At 50.4% G+C, this 7,849-nt stretch overlaps 1 pseudogene; it reads right to left on the bottom strand.

Moving 5' to 3' along the window:
- LOC108298934 overlaps positions 1 to 7,336 on the bottom strand; it is a 14,917-nt pseudogene extending 7,581 nt beyond the window's left edge.
- Between the last annotated feature and the right edge of the window lie 513 nt (positions 7,337 to 7,849).

The following is a 7,849-nucleotide window of genomic DNA, read 5'->3' as shown; positions in this document are numbered from 1 at the left end:
ATTGGAGTGCTCACTGCAGCATCAACCTCCTGGGGCTGAAGTGATCCTCCCAACTCAGCCTCCTTAGCAGCTGGGACTACAGCTATGCACCACTACATCCAGTCTTTAAAAAAAGTTTTTTGTAGATGGGATCTCACTATGTTGCCCAGGCTGGTCTCAGACTCCTGGGCTCAAGTGATCCTCCTGCCTCAGCCTCCCAAAGTGTTGGGATTACTGGCATGAGCCACTGTGCCTGGCTGTAACCAGCACATGTATAATAAAAGAACAGTTAAGCCTAAAGTGAGCATCTGTGCAGTGGAGCATTTCATGCATTTAAAAGATTGTGCCAAAAATTCTCTCACAGCATCATCGAATAACTATTGTAATGTCAAGTTAAAAAAATCAGGATACAGAATTCTCTGTAGCATATAATTGTGATTATGAGAAATGGTATCTTACAGAAAAAAGACTTGAAGGAAACATGCTAAGGTGTCAGCAGTGGTCTCTGGCTGGTGAGGCTATGGGCAATTTCCATTTTCTTTTTATACTTTTCTTTCTTTTTTTTGAGATGGAGTCTCACTCTGTTGCTCAGGTTGGAGTGGAGTGGCACAATCTTGGCTCACTGCAACCTCCACATACCAGGTTGAGGCAATTCTCTGCCTCAGCCTCCCGAGTAGCTGGGATTACAGGCACATGCCACCATGCCTAGCTGATTTTTGTAGTTTTAGTGGAGATAGAGTTTCACCATCTTGGCCATGCTGATCTCAAACTCCTGACCTCGTGATCCACCTGTCTTGGCCTCCCAAAGTGCTGGGATTACAGGTGTGAGCCACTGCACCTGGCCTTTTTTATACTTTTCCATGTATTTTCCTTTTTCTACAAAGAACCTTTGTGACTTAAAGTCGTAAAAAATCTTTTAATGATATGTAATACAAATACTAGAATAGGACAGGCGTGGTGGCTCACACCTGTAATCCCAGCAATTTGGGAGGTCAAGGTGGGGGCTTGAGCCTAGGAGTTTGAAACCAGTCTGGGCAACTGGGGAAACTCTGTCTCCCCCTCCCCCTCAACAAAAAAGAGAGAGAGAAATAAAAACAAACAACAACTCACAAAAATCAGCCAGGTGTGGTGGTGTGCACCTGTAGTCCTAGGTACTCCAGAGGCTGAGGTGGGTGGATCACTAGAGCCCACGAGGTCGAGGCTGCAGTGAGCTGAGATTACACCACTGCACTCCAGCCTGAGTGACAGAGGAAGACCCTGTCTCAAAACAAACAAACTTAACAAAAAAAACCCAGAAAACAAATACTAGAATAACAAGCGAGTAAACAGTGTAGTTGTCCAACACTTTAGAACAGAAGTCAACATGCTTTTTCTGTAAAGAGGCAGGTGGTACATATTTTAGGCTTAACAGCCCATACGATCTGTCACAACTCAACTCAGCAGCACAAAAGCTGCCATAGACAATCCATAAACAAATGGGCTTTGCTGTACACCAAACTCTTTACAGAATCACATGGCCAGCCCATGGACCAGTTTGCTAAACCCTTCTTTAGAAGGCAAAAAGTCTTCCTAGGCTGGGTGCGGTGGCTAACGCCTGTAATCCCAACACTTTGGGAGGCCAAGGTGGGCAGATCACCTGAGGTCAGGAGTTCAAGACTAGCCTGGCCAACATGGTGAAACCCTGTCTCTACTGAAAATACAAAAAAGCTGGCTGGGTGTGGTGGTGGGTGCCCATAATCCCAGCTACTTGGGAGGCTGGGGCAGGAGAATAACTTGAACCTAGGAGGCGGAGATTGCAGTGCACTGAGATCTCACCACTGCACTCCAGCCTGGGTGATCGAGCAAGACCTTTGCAAAAAACAAGTCTTCCTGTATTTGTCCTGGATGTTTATATTTGCACTATAAATGAGTCTGCTAAGCAAACAGGCTCTGGTGAGGGAAAGGGTGGGGTATCTGAAGTTAAGCTCAATGGACAGTAAACATTTCAAGTTCATACAAGCACTTCACAAAAGCCCTCATGTGTGTCTACCAGATGTGCTCATTATAATCATCTATTTTTTAATAAGGTTGCTCATATTTGATTGGCTTGAATTGAGTTACAATAAATATTATAGTGTTTTAAAAAACAAGTCTGAAGCCCCTGAGGCAGAAACAGAGGCAAGGTTTTCCCATAAAGGCTGCACATGTGCACACCCTGGCCACGCTACCTTCAGGCTGACGTCCATCCAGTAGATGTGGTTGTTGGCTACATCGAAGTCCAGGGCTGAGGCCTCCTTGAAGGCTGTGAGCAGGATGGCCATGTCATTGTTGTTGATCTCGAGGGAGATCCTGTGGATGGGGGCTCTGCTGGTGAAGACCAAGAAGACCTCAGGCACGATGCAGGTCTTCATGTCACTCAGCAGCTCCAGGCCAATGGGGCACCCACACTGAGTGGAGTAGGGCATAAAGAAGCACAGGCGACTCTACCCGTCATTCTCATCAGCACAGAGGTTGGTTGGTTCCTGGAAGCGAACACACAGGCCCCAATCTAAATACCAACAGCTCAGCAAGGAAAGGGCGCTACAAAGCCACACAGTGAATGCCACTGTGAGCTGTGTGGCTCACGGTGCCAAGCTCAGGACTCAACCCAGGTCAGGTTTGACCTCAGGACGGAGTTGGGTTGTGATGATCATTCTGTGGCCAGGCTCCAACTGCAAACACACATGCACGTTTGACCTCAAAGCCAGGATGTGCCAGAAGCTCCAACATGCACAGATTTGTTCCCACCACACGTCAAACACAGACAGTAGGTGGGCATGGTAGGAGAACGCCTGGATGACAGCAACCAAGTTCTCCTGAGGGTCAGTAACAGTAACAGCAGTGCGGGCTGTGACAGGACCCTGTCAGGCTCCAGGCACTGGTCCCAGGGAGTCACCTGTCTGAACTCACTCCATCCACCTTGGAGGTAGGAGCTATGCTCATACCCATTTTTCATTAGAGGAAACTGGCGTGTAGACAGGCTGTTGAAGGGAGCATGATCAGGTAGCAGCTTGGCGAGAGAGCCAGCCTGGTGATCCCGCCTCCTACCCTGCGCTCTGACCCAGGAAGAACACGGTGACCCCTTGGGCAGTGACTGGGCAAGTTGCCCCTCAGCCTCGGCTCCTGGAGTTCCACCTAGGCCCTTCCTCCAACTCCGACATTCCCAGCAGCCTTGAAAACTCATGCTCACCCAGCACAGCCAAAGCTGCCTCTTTTTCACACAGTACCGAGAACGTTCATTTATTTTTGGCCAGTTTGTTAATTTCACTCCTCATCTGAAGTGCTACTAAAATTGGCTTTAATTTAGTGTTAAATATTTAAGCTGAAAAAAGAATCATTTTCCCCATGTCCTTTAGTAAACCATAGGTGAGAGTAGAGGGAGAAGAAGGTGGCCAATTCCTCAGCTTTAAGTCTCAGCCCCATGGATGCACCCTTTTGTCTTCTCTCTGGAGTTTATTTTTTGTTTTTTGAACAATCACTCATAGGTTAGTCTCACTTTCCACTGTGGATAGTGAATGGCGTTTTTGTTTTTTTGTTTTTTTTTTTGAGACAGGGTCTCACTGTCACCCAGGCTGGAGTGCGGTGGCATGATCTCAGCTCACTGCAACTTCTGCCTCCAGGCTCAGGTGATCCTTCCACCTCAACCTCCTAAGAAGCTGGGACCAGCAGGGTGTGGTGGCTCACACCTGTAATACCAGCACTTTGGGAGATTGAGGTGGGTAGATCATCTAAGGTCAGGAGTTCAAGATGAGCCTTGGCAAAATGGTGAAACCCTGCCTCTAAAAAAATAAAATAAGAAAAAAAAAAAAGCAGCTGGGACCACAGGCACGTGCCACCAGCCCAGCTAATATTTTTTGTTGTTGTTTTTTGGTAGAGATAAGGTCTCTCTATGTTGCCCAGGGGAGACACTCAAATTCCTGGGCTCAAGTGATCCTACTGCCTCAACCTCCCAAAGTGCTGGGATGACAGGTGTGAGCCACCTTGCCTGGCCATGTGAGCCACTTTCTAACCATTGTAACCAAAATTCCTGGTCCACAACCACTCCCTAATCAGCACCCTTGGTCTCTTCCCATCTGTCCTTAGCCAGATACTGTCACCTTCCTATCCGACCCTTCCCCAGGGCTCAACACTTATGCCCAGGTTGGGACCCGTCACTTCCTCCTCATGTAAGTCTGCACAGCTGAACCACAGCTTGGGGTCTCCCGAACTCACCGATGATCTTGGCCACATTCGTGGGCTTTGAGCCCCATCAGGCCGGGTAGCTGGTCAGTGATGATGTCCCGGCTGACCTTGACCTTGTGCACCTGCACAATGCTGCGGCAATGCTAGTCAGTGCAGTAGATGAAGTCTCCCATTAGCGTGACCCTGAAAATGTACAAAAGCTTGTCCTCTAGCAGGGTCCACCTCTTTGTCCCACGAACATTGATCACCTGCAGGATGGCAGAGATGCAGGTCTGGATGGGCCAGGGCCATGCCAACGAGAGCCAACCCTGGGGCCTGAGTTGCCCCACACAAGACAGGTTCAACACCCAGGAGCCTCAGCTTCACCTGCACCTTGCCGGGTCCCGTAAAATGCCAGGTATCATGGTTCTCCAGGGGTGCTGGACAAATGATGTTTTCTTTTTTCTTGAGACAGGGTCTCCCTCTATAGCCTAGGCTGGAGGGCAGCAGCAATTTCGGCTCACTGCAACTTCCACTTCCCAGGTTCAAGTTATTCTCCTGCCTCAGTCTCCTGAGTAGCTGAGATTACAGGTACCTGCCATTACACCCAGCAAATTTTTGTATTCTTGGTAGAGATGGGTTTTCACCATGTTGGCCAGGCTGGTCTCGAACTCCTGACCTCAAGTGATTCACCCACCTCAGCCTCCCATAGTGCTGGGATAGGTGTGAGCCACCGGGGCCAGCCTGAATTGTTCATTTTAAAATGGTTAAAATCATCAGTTTTGTGCTATATTTATTTTACCACAATAAAGAAAATCATTGGGCTGGGTGTGGTGGCTCATGCCTGTCATTCCAGCACTTTGGGAGGCCGAGGTAGGTGGGTCACTTGTGCCTCAGGAGCTCGAGATCAGCTTGGGCACCATGGTGAAACTCCAACTCTATTAAAAAAAATACACAAAAACTACCTGGGTATGGTGGTGTGTGTCTCTAGTCCCAGCTACTCAGAGGCTGAGGCAGGCGGATCACCTGAGCCCAGGGAGTTTGAGGCTGCAGTGAGCTGTGATTGTGCCGCTGGTCTCTAGTCTGGGCAACTGAGGGAGGCCCTGTCTCAAGAAAACCACTGCTGTGACAGTACACAGAACAACGCCTCTCAGGCCTGGTGTGCCACAGACACACGACTCCCTGACCTGCTCCCACGGGTAGGGTGTATGCATGAAGGCAAACTGTCCTAGGTGGCCAGAAACATGGGCCTTGCCAAAAACAAAACATTTACAAGGAACTCCAACAGGAAATGACCGCACCTGCAGCTTCTAGGGTTTTCATGGGAGGGGCAGCCACTCAGCCTCCCCCACCCCAGTGTTCCCCACCCTGAAGGTGCTGAGGCTCCTCCTGCTCAGAGGCAGGATCTGAATTCCTGCAACACAAAAACATGCTTGTGTTCTCCATACCACCCTCCACTGCAAGCTGCCATTCGAGCCACCCCTGGGAGCCACAAGGGGAGCAAAGGTGACGATGGTGATGTCAAAAAGGACTGATGTGGCTCAGGAAGATCCTTCAGAAGTTGCTGGAAACAAAGGGAGGTGTGCACACCGAGGAGAGGCACCAATGTCACCTCGATGGGTGACAGTATGTGATGGGGATACATGTAACTAACGCATCACTGGCACCGAAAGCACCTCAAAAAATGCTCAATAGAGCCTCCTTAGGTGAGCAAAAAGCAAGCTACCAAAGCACCCACTCAGGACGAGGCCACTGAAACCCAACCACAGCGGCAGGGCGAGGCTGCACCCACGGGACGAAGCCACTGAAACCCGACCACAGCGGCAGGGCGAGGCTGCACCCACAGGACGAGGCCACTGAAACCCAACCACAGTGGCAGGGCGAGGCTGCACCCAAGGGATGAGGCCACTGAAGCCTGACCACAGCAGCAGGGCGAGGCCCACGGGATGGGGCCAATGAAACCCAGGCACAGAGGCAGGGCAAGGCTGCACCCACAGGATGAGGCCACTGAAACTCAACCACAGTGGCAGGGCGAGGCTGCACCCATGGGATGAGGCCAATGAAACCCAAGCACAATGGCAGGGGGAGGCTGCACCCATGGGATGAATTCACTGAAATTCAACCACAGCAGCAGGGCAAGCCTGCACCTGTGGGATGAAGCCACTGAAACCCGATCACAGTGGCAGGGTGAGGCTACGCACACAGAATGAGGTCACTGAAACTGACCATAGTGGCGGGACAAGGCTGCACTCACAGAATGAATTCACTCAAATCTGACCACAGCGGTAGGGCAAGGCTTCACCCATGGGACAAGACCACTGAAACCTAACCACGGTGGTAGGGCGAGGCTGAACCCATGGGATGAATTCACTGAAACCCAACCAAAGCAGCAGGGTGAAGCTGCACCCATGGGATGAATTCACTGAAACCCAACCAAATCAGCAGGGTGAGGCTGCACCCACGGGACGAGGCCACTGAAACCCAACCTCAGTGACAGGGCAAGGCTGCACCCAGCATAGGAAGAATAGATATCCATGGAAAAACAAAGTTGTCTTCAACTGCTTGGGAATGAATCACCAAACTCAGGCCAGTGCTGCCTCTGGCTTCAACAGCGTCTATGTTTTCTGTCTTAAGTGGGGCAGTGAATATGTTATTTTTTTCACTTAATTTTGTATTCTGAAATAGTTTAAGGCTCACAGTAACTGGCAAAGCAGTGCAGATAATTCCAGTGTACCCTTTTACTGGGGCTGGCCTCAAACTCTTGGGCTTCAACAATACTCCCACCTCAATCTCCAAGTAGCTGTGACCCCACACACCTGGCCCATAACATCTTACATAAGCACAGGATGTTGTGCAGCACTACCCTCTTGAGACGTTTCTGTCAGAAAGTGTTATTTCTTCAAGTGTTCCGTTTGGCCAAATAGCAGAGCACAGGCACCCATTGGTGTCTCGGCGATGCGTATGTCAGGCTGCAGGGGTGGCTGGGCCTGGCCTCTCAGGAGCTTAGGAACAGCTGAGCAGGGACAGGCCACTTGGATCAAACAGCCTCTGAACCACAGCACCTCCCCAGCAGCCTCACCTCAATCTTGTCCATCTTGATGTCTCCCCAGTAGAGCTTCCCCTCCTGCAGATCCAGGGCCAGGCCGTTGGGCCACCCAAGGGAGGCGCTGACCAGCATGCATCACTCCTGCCCATCCAGGTTGGCACACTCAATTTTAGGGTTCTTTCCCCAGTCTGTCCAGTACATGAGGCTGGAGAGGAAGCAAAAGTCCATGACCCATACATCTGTCTGGTCTCTGCGGCATTGAGGGCAAGGCCCTACTCCGAGACAGCCTCCATCACATGTCAGTGTCAGTGAATATTGGCACTGGCAAATGTTGGTGTCAGTAAACATCAGTGTGGGTAGATGCTGGTGTCAGTAGATGTGTGAGTAAATGTCAGTGTAGGTAGATGCTGGTGTGGGTAGATGTTAGTGCAGGTAGATGCTGGTGTAGGTAGGTGTGAGTGCTGGTAGATGCTAGTGTGGGTAGATGTTGGTGTGGGTAGATGCCGGTGTGAGTAGATGCCAGTGTGGGTAGATGGTCATGTGGGTTGATGCCGGTGTGGGTAGATGCCAGTGTGGGTAGATGCCGGTGTGGGTAGATGCCGGTGTAGGTAGATGTTAGTGTGGGTGGATGCTAGTGTGGGTAGA

The sequence above is a fragment of the Cebus imitator genome, unplaced genomic scaffold (genome assembly GCF_001604975.1).
Source record: "Cebus imitator isolate Cc_AM_T3 unplaced genomic scaffold, Cebus_imitator-1.0 Scaffold1237, whole genome shotgun sequence".
Taxonomy (NCBI): domain Eukaryota; kingdom Metazoa; phylum Chordata; class Mammalia; order Primates; family Cebidae; genus Cebus; species Cebus imitator.
This window is presented reverse-complemented; position numbering and strand designations above follow the sequence as displayed.